This window comes from Amblyomma americanum, chromosome 11 (assembly GCF_052857255.1).
Source record: "Amblyomma americanum isolate KBUSLIRL-KWMA chromosome 11, ASM5285725v1, whole genome shotgun sequence".
Lineage (NCBI taxonomy): Eukaryota > Metazoa > Arthropoda > Arachnida > Ixodida > Ixodidae > Amblyomma > Amblyomma americanum.
The window spans coordinates 30595472-30615812 of record NC_135507.1 but is presented as its reverse complement, the minus strand read 5'-3'; the positions used below and the strand labels follow the sequence as shown (position 1 = coordinate 30615812).

The window sequence follows — 20341 nt, the reverse complement described above, 5'->3', positions numbered from 1 at the left end:
CAATTAATTACAATGATTTCATTAAGTCGTCATCGCCTATCTCATACCAACCAATCACTGGAACCACAAATTACCAGGATACGATTTTTTTCACGCAGCCCCCGATTATTTCCGACACCCGGTGCCGACTACGCCGACGGATTTCGACCGAACGAGCTGTATGCGCTCTAGCGTAAAAAAAAAAAAAAACTGCCGATTTCGTGAGTAAGCTTCAATGACGTCAGGACAGTGTCTCGTGTGCGGATCCCTGAGGCTTGCCTTCATCACCGTTCGCTTCGAAACTGAGGTCACGGAGTGCGTTTTTGGAATGGACGTCATTAGATCGGATCGAATGCCGGGAAGAAAATATCAATTTTTACAGCTGATTTAATCAGCAACAAATTCGTCGTTTGGTGCCGAACAAACACAAACGTTGTCAGAAACCGTCATGGAAGCGATTTTTACCGATAAAGAATCTTGAAGCTTTTCTAAGTGCTTACCTTTAAAGCACCCAGCTCTTAATAAGCACGGCTATTTTTTTTTTCGGTGTTCCTATTCTAGAAAAGTTCTTATAGGTCTAGAAAAATCTAGTACTGTGCTTGAATATGCAATGCCAGCTAAATCGTTTTTTAAAATTTTTTGAAGCGTATTACATATTTTTTTCCGCTTGCCGTGGTGGCTCAGTGCCTATAATGTTGTTGCTGATCCCCAAGGTCGTAGGATCGAATCCCAGCCGGCAAGGTTGCATATCCCGCTTGCAGCTTCAGGACGTCGAACCCCGCTTACCATACCAAACTTTTTTTTCTCGGATTTTCTCGCAACTCATGATGGGTAGTTTTGCCGCGTCTGTCTTAGTTTTTTTTTTTTAATTGTAGTGCTGGCGGCTACTGTTTTGTGTATTTTTTTTGCTACGGTAGTTTTTATGAGTCAGTTTCATCTCTTTTTATTTGCAGACATTTTTTTGCTGACACATATAATTCATCTTCTTTTCGAGACCACTGTTTCCATTACCGTGTAGTTTTGCCACCTTTATATTGGTCTTCTTTTTACTGCCGTTTATTCCACTTCCACCGACAGTGAAACAGTGTTTGACATAGGTTCATCTCTGGCGGGTGGCCACCCGGGCCACCCTACGCCGCCCTATCTTTCGCTCCCAACGCCGACAACGCCGACGCCAGATTTTCTGGGTAACGGGGCCTTTAACGCTATCGCGTTATAACTGAATAACACAGAAAGCGGCAAATTGAACGTATTTGAAAAGCAGTAGTGGAAAGCTGACTACACCTACAGGTGGTCGAAATTGTTCCGGAGCCCTCCACTACGGCACCTCTTTCTTCCTTTCGTCTTTCACTCCCTCCTTTATCCCTTCCCTTACGGTGCGGTTCAGGCGTCCAACGATATATGAGAGAGGTACTGCGCCATTTCCTTTCCCCAAAAACCAATTATTATTATTATTATTACACAATGCTGCAAAACTTCGACGCCTGAGCTTAACCGTACAGCCCACATCAGTGATAGTCGCGGGCAAATTGGCGCGAGCGAAATAGATGGCAGGTCTGCGGTATGCCTCCTCCGGAGGTATCGGTCACGGCACAGTGTAGCAGTGGCCTACCGCTGTCAGCGCGCTGGAGGGTAGTGGTAGTGCTTGAGGCCCAAATGAAATCTCTGAGTGACGGTTGTGGAGCGAGCTCGATGGCCAGGAACGCGATACAGTGCAACCTAACGCAACACATCGCAACGGCCTTATAATCGTTTCTTTCATTATAGTTACCCAACCTATGCATGTCTCATGCAGTGCACCATATAGCGCCGGGAGTTATGTCTGCGGGAGATGTTTCACCCAGATGCATGTACAATAAGTACACACCCCCGCCGCACCTTCTACAGCCTGTCCGTTATCATTTTTATATGTAAAGGAATGGAGAGCAACAGGCGAGAGGGTGACGACGGATCAGCCTGTGACTTAAGTTGTATTGCAAAATGGGCACGTGAAATTAGGTATGCCCGAGATCAATCTTAGACAAGGCCAGGTAAGGGACACTGGCAGGAATGTCTTGTTTACTTCTTGTTTGCCTTTCCCGAACAGTGGGGCTTAGGTACGCGGGTGACTGGGTACACCGGTGACTGGGAACACGAGTGACTGGGTACACCAGTGACTGGGAACATGACTGACGGGCAACAGGAATGACGGTATACCAGTGACTGGCAACACGAGTGACTGGGAACACGAGTGACTGGTAACACGAGTGATTTGGTACACCAGTGACTTGGGACACGATTGACAAGGAACACGAGGGACGGTACACCAGTGACTGGGAACACGAGTGACTGGGAACACGAGTGACTGGGAACAAGAGTGACTGGGAACACGAGTGACTGGGAACACGAGTGACTGGGAACACGAGTGACTGGGTACACGAGTGACTGGGAACACGAGTGTCTGGGTACACGAGTGTCTGGGAACACGAGTGACTGGGAACACGAGTGACTGGGAACACGAGTGACTGGGAACACGAGTGACTGGCTACACGAGTGTCTGGGTACACGAGTGTCTGGGTACACGAGTGTCTAGGTATAACCAGTGACTGGGAACACGAGTGACTGGGCACAGAAGTGACCGTGCTCGCTGTTGGCTGCGCACACGAACGGCTGGAATCTCCACAGGGTGACGGCTGGGACACCAGCGGGGGCACGGTGTGATAGGGACCCCATAATGACATGGTAGGTACACCGTAACGGCATCGTGGGGACACCGTAACGGCATGGTGTCGTCCCTAGCAGTCTTGCGGCGTCCCCAACGTAGGGAGACACCAAGCGATGATCTTACGGTGATACCCACCTGCAGAAAGGTTTCCAGCCCTTAACAAAGACATTAGAAGTTTTTAGCATACCGGAGACGTACGTATACCGGCTTACCGGACACCGCCTGCGCATGCGCGATGGCATTGTTGGGGTGAGGAGGAGCCACTCCGCGTGCGCAGACGGGGTCCGGTAAGCCGGTATACGTCTCCGGTAGTACGTCTCCGGTATGTTAAAAAAACATCTATTGTCCGCAGTGTATAGCTCAGTCTTATCTTTAACTCAGTCTTGTCTTTAGCTCAGTCTTATCTTTAGCTCAGTCTTATCTTTAGTCTTATCGGTCTAGGCTGGCTGCAGCGTGATCTCGTTCCTAGCGGTCGTCCACACCAAGTGGTTAACTGCCATCTCAGAAATTAATCACGATATTCAGGGAGCATGGCGTATAGTCAGTTGAAGCCGGGCAGCAAGACACAGCGTGCTCGGACTAGCTACTGGCTTTAGCCGTTATATGCATGCCGCGTGCGTTCGTGCGCCGATATCGGCGCGCCATCTACCACATCGCGCTCCATTCTGCTATGCTAATTAATGCGCGCCTGCTCATCCGTGTCGAACTCGTCAGAAATTTATCGCCGCATCAAGCGCGCCACTCGCAAAGCTGGTTCTGGGCGCCGCGTGAGTGCGTGCCGTTTATGACCCTGTCCGTTCTTTTTTACTTATTCTTCTTCGCTGCGACGCAAAGCAAAACAAAGTCATCGTTCTTCGCAATAGCGGGGTGCCTGCCGAACTCGATTTTGTTATTTCGAAGTCTGCGCACGCAGTGTCGGAAGCACACGCTTTGCTGGCCGTGCTCGCGTCGTTGCCCGCGTGTGTACAAGACTATACACTCCCCCAGTTCTACGGATGTGGGTCAGCCCCGTGCATATCGCGGAAATCGCTTTTTTCCGATTCCCGTTGTTTTTATTCTGGATGGCCGCTCCCCCCCCCCCTTCCCCCATTCGCCTAGAGCGAAGTTTGTTGTACCGGGAGGAAGGAAGAGGCAAGCTTTGTATCGGGGCGCTTCACGCATGCATACGCACTAGTCAGTGGATCTCCTTTGCGGGCATTGAGTTTATCCCTTATATGCACCGCGATTGAAAAGCTCGTGCAAAGCTGCAGGCGTATTAAGGCAGTCAGTGAGTCGTGCGCGGGGAGCTGTAGGAACCGGCCGGCTCTCCCGCGCGCGCATGCGCACTACCACCGAAGGGCTCGAGATATGAACGCGCTGACCACGCCTGTCGATACGCGCCTCTTTGCTGTGGAGCAGAGGGGAGAGGGTGAGTCCGACGCGCGCTGGTGTTGAAGCGCGTGTCTTGAGAAGTGTTCCGCAGCTCGCACCAATGTTGCCGCTGCCGCTGACGTTCGGGATCTTATCTTTCTCGCCTTGTATGTGCGTGCTGTCTGTGTGTGATAGACTACTGCTCGGTTAAGTCCGTAGCCCGAAGAAAATCGTGCTGCGAGCCGGAAAGCTCGTGCTCTTGTATTGAATAGAGATTAGGGGCTCGTTCTATTTGACGAGGAGCCGTCCGTGGTAAGGGCTTCTCGTCCATCAGGTTTTTTTTTTTTGTTCGGGGCTGCCTGGCTGACAGAACTAGGCTGCTCTCGGTTTAACAATTAAGAATCGCAATCCGTTTCTTTCAACAAGCAGGCGGGAGACGGTCTTTATAGTGGCAAGCAAGAAAAAAGAAACTTTGCCAGCGGCACCTCGGGGTATATCGCAAATCACGCACATAATCGAGCGTGTTGTGTTTATCCTCGTAGTATTGGTCGCAGGAAGAACAATTTTTTTCTGCTTCTCTGGCGGCACTTACTATATACTTCTGATATCTCTGCGTTCTCCTTATGCGTTTTTCGAGCGCACATGGACAAGGACATGAAGAATTGGGGCGCCACAGGCGCTGGAGGGAGGGCGATTTTATAAAGAAAAATAAACGCACCCCGCTAAGGCAAGTAAACAAGGAGAAATAGGAAGGAAGCAAGGACAGGCTGAGCATGCGCAAAATGTGAGCGGCGCGGAGTGAAATTAGTGGCGTGTTGAGCATGATGCATGTCTCACGGGTACGTGTGGCAAGGGAATCCATGACGCAGCTCTTAAAATGCAGTAGGACATTAGTCTGGCGTGTTCGAAAAATGCGTGTTTAGAGGTCGTAGGCTAAAGTGTTCGTATGTTGGGCTTTAGTCAGTCATCGGGCCGAATGGTTTACTTTTCAATCGTGTAGCGGCAGCACTTATGGCCGACCTTGAGCTCTAAATCGCTGTAGGGTTATTGGAACCGCATGCCTCACCTTTGCCATGGCCTAGTGGCTTGAGCATCCGCCTCATTGTGCCGACATATACAAGTCTGCATATCACGCCTAGCCTAGTGGCTTGAGCATCCACACGATTGTGCCGACATATAGAAGTCTGCATATCACGTTCGGGACCCTTGCATATTCACCCCCCCCCCCCCCCCACCCCCCCAGCCCGCACTTTTCTACTTATCGTTTTACTCAGCAAATCGTGTAACTGTGTGCACAGCCTGTTCCGCTTTATTGACGAACGTGCTGCAAAGTTAGGAGTTAATAACGGCATCGTTAGATAACGTGGTTGGTTCACAGAGGCGCCTGATTTCATTGTGTGTTGGCAACGCGACTGCATTAGCAGCTGTTGATGACCGGAAGTAAGGTCACTTCCGCTCTGGTGACATATACTTTCACTGCAATCCGAGGGAATGCTCCGGTCTGAAAACATCATTTCCCTCCAACCGATGGGAACGTTCTCGTCTGGTGACGTCACTTATCCCGCCAACCGATGAATGAATTTTATGACCGATTACGCATTTTGGCTCCATGCGGTTCATGTTAAGTTCACCAGGTAGACAGACATTCAGTTCACTTCGATCGGACCGTTGCTCGTGTCGTGAACAGCGCAATGTTTCGTCAATTGTATCCTAACGAAGACAAAATGCACTTCCGGAGAATCGAGAACTTGTACTCGAGAACGTAGCGGTTGGTACTAGATGCACTAAAGAGGCCAAAACGCCTAGCGTTCATTTAACGAGCGAAGGCGACAGATAATCTAAATGGTGTTAGATACTGTCGATGAAGGCGCGTTACGTAATCGGCGCACCTCCTAATGAAGATAGAATAAGCGAAAAGCGATTGCAGCGAGTTTTGCAGAGAGGAGAAACAAGGGGCAACCACATGCCAACCCGGAAGTCTTGAAACGCTGCTGCATGCATGCGCTCTGGGAACCACCACGGGCCGGTCTTATCGTCTCGCTGTAGATTGAAACACGGGCGACAAGTCTGAGGACATGCTGCTAGAGTAAGCGCCCAGTCCAGCGCTACAATCTACTTGCCTCAACCAAAACCTAACAGAACACAGGAGTAGAACCAATCGGCGATTGTAAACGAGAGGAAACTGGGGCTGGTGGTTTTCGCAAAGCATTGCACAGTTCTTTCGCTGATACGCTCGTTCGTTGTTTTCAGCTTGACGCGATGTATAGACGCCTCGATTCAACTCGTGTTAGCGAAGCAGCCGTTGTTCACTGCAGCAAAAGTGCTTGCTATTACTGCTTTCTACGGGGAAGTACGACCGTTCAAACCGGTCACTGATAGCGCGAAGTGCAACTGCGCCGTACGTTGGTGGTTCTTGCTCAAGTTTCCGCAAAAAAAGAGGAAGAAAGAAAGAAATGGAGTGGTAATGCAGTCGCTTTCGAAGCGAGGGACTTGAGTTTTCACTTTTGTTTCAGTGTGGTACAAACCGTTTGGAAATCGGGACGGCGGTTATTTAACGAGAGCACTTATTCTTTCTCCGCGCGCGCTTACGTAATCTAGGAAACTTCCTCCTATGCAAATGCGAGCGCTGCCAGCCAGCAGCTGTGGTAAAGGCTGCGCTGCGGTCGTCCCCACTTTTGTGACTGAGGCGTATCAACGCTGGCTGGCATCGGGCTGTAAATTTTCACGCCCTTGCTTTATAGGACGATTTCTTGGACCTGCTTTTACTAAGTAGTGTTTTGGGATATGCGTATGGAAGCTGTAGCTGTGGCCCGTTTAATGTTTCCCGGTTGCCCCTTTCGCTTTGGGTGGCGTCGGTTCAGCTTTGACATAAAGTTGCCGTGACGTAATAGAGGCCCGTATATTCGACAAAGTTGTCTCGCTTATGTGGGCACCTTCTCCGTTAAAATGGGGTCTCCTTCACTAACGACGGCCCAGTGCGATGAAGGGGATGTAACGGGCAGTGGCAGCGCCAATGCGTTTTCGCCAGTCATACGTCAGTCCGTACGGTCTGGTTATCTTTTGCGAATCGAGGAGCCCTGTTATGTTATGTTGCGCAAAGTTTAGTTGCGCCAAGTTCTGTTAGCAGCGAGGTGCTGGAAGTGGTAAAGGAAACCTAGGGTAGGTAGTGACAGCCGATCCGGATCATGAGAGGGAAATAACTAGAAGAATAAGAATGAGGTGGAGCGCATATGGCAGGTTCTCTCAGATAATGAATGGCTGTTTACCAATATCCCTCAAGAGAAAAGTGTACAACAGCTGATACAGATGAACGATGTGCGCAAACTATTCGACGAACCACACACACGGGAGAAACACAAGGACTGGCGCAACTCCTTGTGTTTCTCCCGTGTGTGTGGTTCGTCGAATAGTTTGCGCACATCGTTCATCTGTATCACCATGCACCAACTAGGTCCAACAGATGTGTTCTTGATGTACAACAGCCGTATCTTACCGGTACTCACCTGCGGGGCAGAAACGTGGAGGCTAACGAAAAGGGTTCAGCTTAAGGTAAGAACAACGCAGCGAGCCATGGAAAGAAAAATGATAGGTGTAACGTTAAGACACCGGAAGCGGGCAGAGTGGGTGAGGGAACAAACGCGGGTTAATGACATCCTAGTCGAAATCAAGAGGAAGAAATGGGCTTGGGCAGAACATGTACTGCGAAGACAAGATAACCGCTGGTCCTTAAGGCTAACGGAGTGGATTCCAAGAGAAGGCAAGCGTAGCAGGGGCGGTAAAATGTTAGGTGGGCGGATGAGATTAAGAAGTTTTCAGGCATAGGATGGGCGCAGCTGGCAAAGGATAGGGTTAATTGGAGAGACACGGGAGAGACCTTTGCCCTGCAGTGGGTGTAGTCAAGCTGATGATGATGATGATGATTATGATTAAGTTCTGTTATGTTCTGTTATCATGTTCACATCCGTGACACATGAGCCAAAATAGAGCTTTAATCGATGTTTGCAAGCGCCACCGTTTCACGACGGCGGCTTGCGCGCTCGGTATGTCGACCAAGGTATACGACGCAAGAAAGAGACGCTCGAATTTGGCCGCGCTGTAAATACCAACCCTTCTCAGCGACGCAGCTGGGTACAGGGCGTCTCGAAACCCGCTTCTACACAGTTTCCCACGCGCCCGTTTGACGCGCCGAAACACGGCCGGACCCACACCCGCGCCGTGTGTGTAAATATACGTACACACACAGGGGCGCCACACTGCGCGCTAGCATCTCGAAGCGGCGGCTCGCGCGCGCCGCCCTTCTCGAACGCGGGCGCCGTTTCTCGCAGGTGAATTCTCTCGCATTGTTCTTCGAAGGGGCGGATGGGGGGGGGGGGGGGATGAGGGGGGGGGGGGGGGACGTGGCTCGTGCGCAAACATCGTTGAGCGCATTATCGCGGCGCGCAGACACTAAAAATGCCCAGTGGGCCGTTTGCCGCATCGCGCCCGGGCCTGCCGCGGAAAAAAGGGGGCCAGAGTGATGGCGGACCGCTCTGCTTCGCCTAGAAGAAGAATGGAGAGTCGCGCGCGAAAGGACCGCTTAAGCACCGCTGCTGGTTCGGCCGTCGGCGAACGCGATCCTGCACGCAGGTTGGAAACCAGTCGGCCAGCCGACGATTAGGGTATAGAGAGGAGCAGCGACTTCTGCCGCCGAGTCTTAAGTACACAAGGGTGGCACATTCTCTCATGACGTGGCCACCCCCGAAGAAGGCACCCACCACTCACTTTATACGCGGGACTCGGGACATGCTTCGCACTCCAAGTCGAGCATCGCGCCGAGACTCGTATACCGTGTGTCTGTTTCTGCGTGTATGTGTCTATAGGCCGTTGTGTCGTCGTGGGTCGTTAGCGCGACTGGGTTTCCCGCGTAGCTGCCCTTGGCGCCACTTTCGCGTTCAGAACTGGGTCGGTCGGCCCGCTTTGTTTTGTTCTACCCCCCCTCCTATTCTGCCTTCGAGTGTGTTCAGGGGCTGACCAGACGGCCGGTCGCAGGAGCAGCACATGCGTGCTCACGCGCAAAGAAAAGCTCGCGGTCATCCTTCTTGTTCTTTCTCCGCTAGGGTCCGGTCCGGTCAGCGCGGACCATGATTCGTCTTCGGTCCGTACCCTTTGTTTTGTTTGCCGCGTATGGTCAGTCCTGCGCGCAGGCAAACTCCGGTGCGGCGAGCGCCGCCGTACTTTGGTTGTGTGTTCAGCAGCTGCGGTCAATACAAGGAGCTCCGTTGGAGGTGGTTGCGTTGAGGAGGAGCGTGTTGACTGGGGATGTTTCGCAGTGTCTCGTGGGCTGATCTAAACATTGCCACTTACTCAAGAGAGGACTAATAAGTACGGTGTTGCTGAAACTGAGTTTTAAAAGCCAAATAATAAGTTGTAAGGCAAGTTACAAACCGAGAAAACAAATGGAGAAGCCCGCAGAGTATCGGGAGTGGTCTCCATAATGTCAGAAAAGCGGTGCTAATGCACTGCGCAGCCGTGAAATCAAGTTTACGTGGAAATGAAATTACCCCGGGCAAGCAAGACCGGGATCTAAAGACTGGGCGCCGGCCATATCGGTAATCAAGTAGATGTGGCCATGTACATTTGGTCATGTATATGTAGCCAAAGAGACGTGGACAAGTGCATGTGGCCAGTTGGGTGTGGTCAAGTAGACGTGGCCAAGTTCTGCCGGAGTGGCTGTCTCTAGACAGGTGTGTTCAAGTAGCTGTGCCCAAACTAGTCTGCTCAAGGTGCTGTGCACGAACAGACTAGTGTGCTCAAGCGGCTGTGCCCAGACTAGTGGGCTCAAGCAGCTGTGCCCACACTAGTGTAGTCAAGCAGCTGTGAACAGACTAGTGTAGTCAAGCAGCTGTGAACGACTAGTGTAGACAAGCAGCTGTGCCCAGACTAATGTGCCCAAGCAGCTGTGCCCAGACTAGTGTGGTCAAGCAGCTGTGCTGTGCCCAGACTGCTGTGCTCAAGTAGCTGTGCCCAGACTGTTGTGCTCAAGCAGCTGTGCCCAGACTAGTGCGCTCAAGCAGCTGTGCCCAGACTATTCCGCCCAAGTAGCTGTGCCCAAGTAGCTGTGCCTAAAAAGGTTTGTCCAAACAGGTGTGCCCGATTAGATATGTGGCTAAGCTGAAGTAGCCTAGTACACTGCCCGGTGCCATCGTTTCGGCCACGCGTAAACAGCGACTCCTTAGTATTGACAAAGACTGCACATTGGTCAGTCCTGGTGTTGTTGACCATGAATCGCATTCGGAGCGTCAGAGAGCAGGACGAGGACATTCCCGCGCTTCTCCCTTTGATATTGCTGACCGCCGGAATCGACCGTTTTCCCGCCGTATTCCGCTCAATTTCCTTTCTTTTTTTTTCTGTCTCTCTTCGGCTGTCTATCTCCCTGGTCCGCGTTACGACTGCAGTAAAAAAAAAAAAAAACGCGTCCGTTTTCTGCGTTCTTTCGCCCCGCATCCGCGGTGGTTCGGTCTCTCCCTTTCCTATTCCTTAATTTTATTTTTCCCTCCAAAGAAAGCGGTACCGCGTACGATTCGACCACTCGACTGGCTCGGCCCTCGCTTATGCTCCAGGGCAGATAAATTCTTCGAAGGAAGGAGAGAAGGACGATCGACGAAAGCACCAACAAAAGCGACCACCGAGAGTCCAGTTTTTATGTCCGATCGGCCGCTCGCTTTATCCGCTGTTCCTACAGCTACAGCCGGTTTGCCTTTGCTAAAACTTCGCGATCGAAACGGGGAATCAAAGCCACCCGCCGCTGCGGGACCGCTTCTTACATTTCCTTCCTGCTTGTTTATTTCGCCTTTCGTTTACCAGGCGTGCGGAGGTATACGTGACGGCGAGACAGCGTGCACGGGGCCGACGCATTTCCGCACGTTTCGTGGCCGCTGTTCCATCGCTGCATGCCCGCATTCCCCCTGCGGCAGTTCACGAAAAGTGCCCGGTGTTCGCCGTAATGTATAGCCTTTTCTCGAAAGGTTAAAGGTCGCCACACTAACTCGTGGGGCCTCGCGGGAAGGCTTGTTTGAGCGGCACGGCGCTCCACATGTCTGAAGGGATAGCCGAACTTTTTCTTTACACCGCACAAGGGTTTCGGAGCTTTTGGTGGGGCTGCTAGAGCTCCCCGAGCAGCACACGTTACCGACCCAATATTGGACATATATTGGCAAATGCCGGTCCTATATTGGTCCAGAGTGAAACCATTCACTTCCAATATTGGGGCGATTGCGTGTGCTGCTTGGGATCCTCTGCGCGGTCCAGCAGGAAACTCGCTGGCCGCGGAACTTTTGAGAAACGCTGTAATTTCGAAATATGCTCTCGTAGCTGTGGAGACTGAGATGCGCTGAGAGTTTCTGCTCGCACTTTTTATGGTTTTTTATAGGTTAAAGCTTAGGAACATCCACCGTGATTCCAAGGAGCGGAGTGTTTCTAGCATTTGAAGTGTTCATGTTCATTCATTCATTCATTCGGCCACCGCGGTGGCTCAGTGGTTATGATGCTCAGCTGCAGACCCGAAAGACGCGGGTTCGATCCCTGCCGCGGCGGTCGAATTTCGATGGAGACGAAATTCTAGAGGCCCGTGTACTGTGCGATGTCAGTGCACATTGAACAACCACAGGGGGTCGAAATTTCCGGGGCCCTCCACTACGGCGTCACTCATTGCCAGAGTCGCTTTGGTATGTTAAACGCCCATAAGCCAAACCATTCATTCATTCATTCATTCATTCATTCATTCATTGCGTTACAAGTAAGCTGTTCTCTTGATCGGAACGGTGTCCTCAAGCAAAGCTGCTTTAGCAGTAAGAGCGGAGGTGATTACCTCCCGGTATGGCAGCACACGCCGAAGAAATATATCGCCTTCTCTGGCAGGCTGTTGACAAGCTGTTTGAGCGCTAAATATTTCTTTCCTAAATTGAAAAAAAAGCTCAGCAAGAATGCGAAAAAAAAGAACACGAAGAGAAAACTATAGCTGGAATGCATTCGGGGTGTCTTCTTGTGTTGTCTGTCGCTCTTTAAGAAGAAAAACCGCATTTATGATCTTTTCTTTCGCTTCTACGAGCTCGGTTTCACGATGCTTGTTATAAAAGCCGGTTGCGTGCTCGGTATTACGCAAGGCAAGAAACGGCCGAGTTATTTCCTGCTCGGCGGAGGGAGGGGTCGGTGCATGCGCTCGGAGATTATCCAGGGAAAAGAAGGGACCGAAGAAGTGCGCCGCTTACGTAATGAGCTCGCATGTAACAAGCGTCTCTGCACGCTTGGTCTGTCATTCAAAACGCGCCAGCGCATCGAAAAGAACGGCGCTCCCTAGCTTCTCTTTTTTTCTGTTTTCTTTTTTTGTTACCTTATCCTTTTCGAGCCGGGGCACCGTCGGCTTCGGGAGAACGCAAGCTCCTGGGAAGCGGAGGAGAGAAGAATAAAAGAAAAAAGAAACACAAAATGGATACGACGCGGAGATGAATTCCTACGAGGAAAAGAAGCGGTGCCGCCCTTTGCGCGAGTTGTGTTTAGCGCGTTTTCTTTTTCTTTCAAATCCTGAAAATAGAACGCGGGCGTACGGTTAAGTACACGCGAGCTTGCTCATCCAAAACAAGTAAGGAAAGCAAATGAGAGAAGGAAACGGAGAACAACGTTGAGAACGGACGGGGGGAGGGGGGAGGGAAGGGGGGGTGTCGTCGTCGGCTAAACAAAAACGGTCCCAAGGGCGAAACAAGCCTCAGACATTTTGTCCCCACTCTCCTCTCCCACGGGTTCGTAGACAGACCGACCGACCGACCGACGGGCTGACCGTCGTTGCAGCGTCTCTGCAGTCTTGGGAGAAGGTTAAAAACAAAAAGTAAAAGGGAGAGAGGGAAGGGAAAACTCTGGCAGCGGCCGTAGAGAGGGGAAGGGAGGAAGGGCGTCCTGCTCCAGTAACGAATAAGGCAGCGCAATCGGCTACCACGCTGAGATGGATGCGGCGCCACAGCTCCGCTGCCCCTGCTCCTTCTTCTGTGCACCTGGAGCCCCTTAGGCCGCAGTCGCTGTGGCGATGTTCTGCAGTCCCGGTGTGTTTCGGGCTCGTTGTAACGCTGGTCAAGCACCGAGTTGAGCGCGGGGCTGCAGGCGAGCGAGCGGGAATGCAAAGCGAGGCGGACCTGACCTCGAACGAAACGCCGAGCGGCGGAGGCGTTGAACCCGTTCAGACTTCTGCGCTGGTGCTGCTTTGTGTAGTTTTGGTTGTGTTTGAGCTTTGCTGCATGTGTGGTGTTGTGCGCGTGTACGAGATAGAGCGAAAAGAAAAGGGGGAATACACGATCGTATTGATACTACGGCGTGTGCGACCGTTTTCTCTGGTCGGTGTGGTATAATATGTTGTGGTGTATATGAAGTAATTTGTTGTGGCAGGGTTTAATATGGAGTGTGGGGTTGTGGTACGTGGGTGTCAGTGGTTTAACGTCTCTCAGCAGTGCCTGAAGTTATTAGGCGTGCTGTGTAGTGGGAAGGCAGTGTATCTAATGCGAAGGCAAGATAACCGCTCGTCGTTAAGGGCAAATGAGTGGATTTGAAGAGAAGGCAGGCGTACAGGGGTCGGCAGAAAGTAAGGTGGGCGGATAAAATTAAGTCTGCGGGGCACAGGGCAGGATTAATTGGAAAGATACGGGAGAAGCATTTTTTTTTCTACAGTGGCGTAGTCAGGCTGATGATGATAGGGGAAGGCTCCGAATTAGCACCGACTGCCTGGCTCACGAGATAGTAATGTTGCTAATACGTGGGTATGAAGGTGGTGTAACTTGTTAGTTGTAGACAGACCTGTGGTAAGTTTTTTCGTTATTTCTTGACTTTTTGCCACTCTGGTGTGTGTGTGTGTGTGTGTGTGTGTGTGTGTGTGTGTGTGTGTGTGTGTGTGTGTGTGTGTGTGTGTGTGTGTGTGTGTGTGTGTGTGTGTGTGTGTGTGTGTGTGTGTGTGTGTGTGTGTGTGTGTGTGTGTGTGTGTGTGTGCGCACACACGCAAACGCGCGCACGCTTCGTTTAAGGAAACATTTTTATTTCACTCGACGTTTCGATTGGAGGACCGATCTTTTTCAAAAGTGGTCACCCTTGTGACCAAATAAAATGTTTCCTTAAACGAAGCGTATACTTCGCTCTATATTATTTTAAGCAGTCAAGTGCGTTATGTTTTCGCAACTATATGTTTTCGCGCAATTCGCTTTAAGTTTTCCTCGAGTAATAAAATGAATTACCTCATTCGCCAGCTACATGTGCCGTCTAGTGCTCTCCACTGGCACTTTTCCGGGAGTGCCGCGATGTTGTCCTTGGTCTTAAAGGTGCGCGTGTAGCTCCCCCCCCCCCCCCCTTTCTCTCTCTCTCTCTGAGGGTTTGCAATAACAAAGTGCTTCCTGTTCTGTGTCGGTGCATCCCGTGCGCCAGCGTAGTGATATTACAACGTCTTGTGAAATGAACGAGGTTGGATCTCGGGAAAGAAAGTGACCGTATATAGATAACCTCAACGAGTAATGCAACAAGCGACGAGTTAGAAGCAACCGCAATATATTTTAAACTTGCTGTATCAATAGTAATTTTGCTTTCCAGTCTAAGTACATCTGCAGTATGTGTCACAAAAGGAATCAGCAGTTTCTTATACTTAATATTTATAATTTGAGGCTGAGTTAAAGGATTTCATGATTGATCTTGACCCGAGAGCAGGTTTCCTACAAGAAATGTCCTGCTGCATATCACGAAACTTGTGCCTTACTTTTTTACACGTGTCATTCGGTAGTCAGAGACTTATGTCTGGTTTCTGTTGTTTCTATCAAGCCACTTCATGTTGCTACAATGAGCGTGCATTACATTGGCGAGTCATTCCATTTACGATTTTGGACGTCATCTCCCAAAATGAGCTTCACTCCCCTTATTTTCATGAGAAAGGAAGTGGCACAAAATCGCCCATCTATTTCGTCTTCGAACATTTCGCAGTCACCACCCGCCATAGCGGCTTAGTGCCTGTGATGTTCGACTGCTGAGCCTAAGGATAATTCCGCGTCGTGGCGGTCAAATTTCGGTGGAGGCGAAACGTAAACACGTCCAAACGCTGAGCAATATCAGTGAATATTAGCGAGTCCCAGGTACTCGAAATTAGTAGGCAGCCTTCTACTACGGCGTCTCTCGTAACCAGAGTGCAGCTTCGGGACATTAAAGTTCTCATGTTATTGCTACTATTGCGCTGTCACGGCCCTACTCGTGCTATATATGCCGTAGTGGATGTGAAGCATTCCCCTTCCGCTGCCAACAAGAGCACGAGCAACAACAACAGCTACAAGGGCAGCATCCGCAACGCCAACATCGGCAACGCCAACATCGGCAACGCCAACATCGGCAGCGCCAACATCCGCAACGCCTGCAATCGCAACAACTGCAGCCGCAACACCTACAAATGTAGGGCGACGAATTGGGCTAGTTGGTGTGTATACGTCACTTTCGGAAGCTCTGCAATCAACACGGACACGGAGAGAGAGAGAAAAGGACGCGCTCTTGTCCTTGTGCGCCTGTGTCCATACTGACTGCAGCGCTTACGAGAGTGGCCTGCAACTGCAGCACCTGCACGACTGCAGCAGCTGCGCGACTGCAACACCTGCGTCACTTCAGCATCTGCGACTGCAACACCTGCGTCACTGCAGCACCTGCGACTGCGGCACCTGCGACTGCAGCACTTGTGACTGCGGCACCTACGACTGTGGCACCTACGACTGTGGCACCTACGACTGCGATACCTGGGACTGCAATACCTGCGACTGCAACAGCTTTGACTGCAGCACCTGTGACAGCGGCACCTTTGACTGCAGCATCAGTGACTGCAGCACCTGCGACTGCAATACCTGCAACTGCAACCGCAACACCAGCAATAGCTATGTAGCTTTTGAAATTTCTCTCTGGGTGCAGTCATATTGCCCCTGGGCAGTGGCAGCACCGTTCCCATTGTGGGGTTTCACAGAGGCAGCTTACTGCGCATGAGCGGCACAGTCCAGGAAGCACGTTGGCTCAGATAAGTCGCAGACAGTGGAAAGATGTATGCCAGCAGCAGCAGCAACAACAACAATAGCAGGAGCCACGCAGGCGCAATAACAGCTAGACCGGCAGCGCGCGGCAGCAGGAATCAGTATTCCGTCGGCTCGCCTGCAGGCGAGCTACGAACGAAAGGAGCGGAAATTTTTGAGCCTCGATCGGCGAAAACCCTGTGCGCAGTCTTATCAGACCAGAAGCGGAGATCTACCAAACGAAGACCGCGATAAAGTCGCTTGACTTCTCCAAGCGACCGGTGCAGATGTGCACAGCACCGTAGGGCTGCCGCCATGATCCGCTGCCTCTGCCCGCGGCGTCGGTGACCTTGGGGTAGGTTTTTATTTTGAAGCTCTCCATAGAGTCGGGCTGCGTATCGCTTTGCGTGCCATCTCGTGCTCGGTCCGCGGCGCGCTTCTGGACTCTGCGGACTTCGCTGAACATGAAAAGGAAAACTTACGTGACGCCCGCACCCGGATGTCGTCGGCGGAGCGCGCACATGGCTTTGCCTTTGCCGGCCACTCGCGTGTCTCTTGTGTGTTCCGTGGTCTGTAGAGAGAAGGAAAAAAATAGAAACGTGGTGCTTTTTTCCGTGCAGCTGGTATTCGTGGCCAGCGGTTGTTTACGATACGAGGAGCTGCTAGAAAAAGATTGGGCGACTCCACCTATATCGCCGCGTTGCTTCTCTTAATATCTCTCAGGTAAACGCCATAGGAGCCGAAAACTTTATCTTGCTCCGTACGTTTTGTATGGTATCGTATAGCAGAGCAAATCACCGACCCGTCGATGCTACGGTTTGGTCCTATAGAACCAGGCCTGGGGAAAACTTGTACCTATTGGAAGACCACTGGGTACCCGGAGGCATTGATTATCGATCCCAGCCTAGCATTTCCCGCATGCGATGCGGATGCTCAAACCAGTAGGCCACAGCTGGTATGGTACGGTACGGTACGATGTGATACGGTATCGTACGGCACGATGTGATACGGTATCGCACGGTACGATGTGATACGGTATTGTACGGCACGGTATGATATGATACGGTATGGTTCGGTACGGTGCAGTACGGTATATTATATGGGCTACCAAAACCATCTGGCGCACAGGCTCGCTTATGATGTGGTACGGTACGATACAGTATGGTCCGGTCCGGTATGGCATGCTATGGTCTGTACGGTACGTAATTTATGGGGTACTAAGACCACCTGGTGCATAGACTATGGTATGGTATGATCCGGTACGGCACGGTATGATACAGTACAGTACGGTAAGGTGCGGTATATTATACGGGCTACTAAGATCATCTGGCGCGCAGGCTCGCTTATGATGTGGTACGGTATGATACAGTATGGTCCGGTCTGGTTGGGCATGCTACGGTCTGTACGGTACGTTATATTATATGGGGTACTAAGGCCACCTGGTGCATATTCTACGGTATGATCCGGTACGGCACGATATGATACAGTACAGCACGGTAAGGTGCGGTATATTATATGGGGGTACTGAGACCACCTGGCGCACAGGCTCGCTTTTACAGCTCAGTTTCCGTCGAAATGCAATCACAGTGGCTGGGATTCGATCCCGCTACCTCTTGCTCGGCAGCTGGACGCCATTGCCACCGAATCACCACTGCGGGTGCTGCGCACTGTTACGGCCGCCTGTGCACATTCTCTGTAGCTTCCGAGGCGCTGCACGCATTTGGCACGACGGAGCCTGCGCGCTTTTATTTCTTCGTTCTTTCCTTGCGTGGCCTTTGGTACGGTGAATGGAGGAACGGTTGCGTTTAGAGGTATCATCCGCGGCAATGGCGGGCTGCATGCCTTGCCCTGAAAAGAGGACAGGCGGTGCGGAGAGCCAGAAATGGAGAGAAAAACCGCGCTCGGCGGTCCGTCCTTTTCTGCCTTTTGTGTCCATCCACTGACCGGCAAGGTCACAGGTCGATACTTGCCTGATATATTTCGGGCCGCGTGTGCGCGTGCCAATGTGTTTCGGTGGGCGAATGGGTGCTGGTGTGTGCGCTGTTGCGAGAACCGGGAAGAGGTGGGGAGGTCAACCTCGGGAATGCGCGTCTATCGCAGATCCTGGCGGAGTTTTCTGTGCATCGCATTGCTGGGGCTGGTTGGTGACCCCGGAGATTTATTTGCTTGCGGGGGTTGGCTAGCACAAAATAATTGAGCTATAGCGGTGTGTGTTTTAGGTGAATAGAAATCGAGAAATAAAACAAATCGGTGAGAAAAAAAAAACACAAGTCGAAACAAAAAGCGTACTGTCGAAAGGATTAAATGTAGAACAACATGATTCGCAAATGTGTCGCGAAACAGTTTACAGTAGCTCGCAATATAATCCATGTATATATGTCTCACAAGTCGAAGAATTCAGCAGAATGGAAAAACGCCGCAACAAATACAAACTATGAGAGTATTATATGAAACTACGCAATTCGTCACATACCGCAATAGGGGCTAACTAGTTTGCATAATAAGCTTTATTTATTTGGGTCGAGAGGCCTGTAAATTGGTGTACGTCGTGAGTTGTCGCCCGTTTTCATTTACCATGGTTTCCGCAGTCCAGATAGGACGCATGCCAAGATAAGAATCTGTCGTTCTTTCAGACATTTTGATCAATATGACGTCGCGCCATGTGCGCTGTGTAAAAAAAAAAAACGCGCCCTTTCCGTCAACATTTAATTTTAGGACTTCCTTGAGGTATCAGTTCCCTTAACCGCGTTGCAGCACACAAATTAATCCAGTTTTCACTTGAAAGGGGCCAGTGAAACAAATCCAGAGCCTCCCCCCCCCCCCTTTCCCCTGATTTGGCATATGCGTACATGCCGTGTGGCTGTGCATCATGGGCCTTCGAATGCGAAGACCCAAGTCCAGTAAGCCCCTTGTGTGCCCACATGATAGACAAGGCGCATATCAGGTTTTTTTGGTTTTATACGGGCCTTAGGTACAGGTCTCTCCAATTTGAAAGGGAACAAAGATTGAGCATTCAATAATTGAGTACTCCATAATTACGCGTGACAAGCACACTCTCTCCTGTTCTGTAAGAAAATTTTCTCTTGTCGTATAATATCAATATTCATTTTAAACTTCATTCGGCAAATAACCGAAAATTATTTTCGTCTTTGTTCCCTTTCATATTGGAAGAAATTGTACACTGCGCTAGTGGCGCAGGACTTCGGACTAATTTCGACCAATGTGGGTTCCTTGAACGTTTCCGAAAACCCCGCCACGTGGACGGTCCTGTGGTCCTGCTCCGCATCTGAACGCCAGCAGCCACTGAGCCACCGTGGCTGGCTGCGGAGGGGTTGGAGGATGAAAGGGGTTGGGGGATGAAGGGGGGGGGGGGAGGGAGGGAGTAATTTATACAGGGTGTTTCGGAGGCCCTTTAACAAAAAAAAGTGAGCGGCCGAAAACGTACCTGCCGGCAGTCGAGTCTAGCACCAAACAGTGCGTTCGCAGCCCCCGTCGTGCCTTGGCTGCACTCTCTCTTTACCTCCACACACTCTTTCTCACCGGCCTCGGGCACAGCCAATGGCGAACTCTCGGCTGCCGGGCGAGCGGGCAACAGGTCTCCGTGGCGAACCTGTTTGCGCCCTGCAGCGAGCAGCGACGGTTGCGAGCGGCGTTCACCTCTCCCCTCCTCAGTGGTGCAGCAGCCGCTGGCCACGTCTCGCGGACGTCTCCGGATCGCTCTACTTGGGTGCCCCTAGCAGCGGACGCAGCCGGGTGGACACCGACGTTGTTCTTGTGCGGAGTCGAGGAGTGGATTTTGGCATCCGCCGTCTTGCCGCTCTGCTCCCTGGTATACCCAGTGCTGGAATATACGCGTCAGCGGTGACATTCTCGGTGACATTCGCCTCGCTGCCGTTTCCTCTTTTGACTTGTCACCTCAGAGAGGATGCATCGGTGGTTTGCCTGAGAGCCCGGCGGATTCCGGATTTGCTCTTGAGATCAGCCTGAGCCGAGGCAGGAGGTGAGCTACGATCTACACCCCGACTACTGCTTCAACTACTCGCGTTGGGGAATTGGCGCTCGCGCGTTTGGCGTCGCTCGAGTTGAAAGGCGCGCGGCATTTGGCGTCCCTTTGCTCTAGTCCAGTGCCCTGTACAAAGCGGCGGAGGAGCTCGTATGCCACGGGGAACTGGTGGACGGAATCTGATGACCATGTCGATTTGATGCTATGACAGTTCATGGCGTGACTCGCGAGTGATCGTTGAACTGCGATGAAAAGCATGTAAACGAG

General features: G+C 51.4%; 1 protein-coding gene across 5 annotated transcripts in view; it reads left to right on the top strand.

Moving 5' to 3' along the window:
* The window catches only part of LOC144110526 (uncharacterized), a 286270-nt gene that overhangs the window by 228644 nt on the left and 37285 nt on the right, over positions 1-20341 (top strand). Inside the window, exon 1 of one of the 5 annotated variants that reach the window (XM_077643518.1) lies at positions 19684-20071. The exons of the other annotated variants lie outside the window; for them this stretch is intronic. The gene's annotated coding sequence lies outside the window, so the exon portion shown is untranslated. Of the gene's footprint in view, positions 1-19683; positions 20072-20341 lie in introns of those variants that run through there. 5 annotated transcript variants of the gene reach the window in all.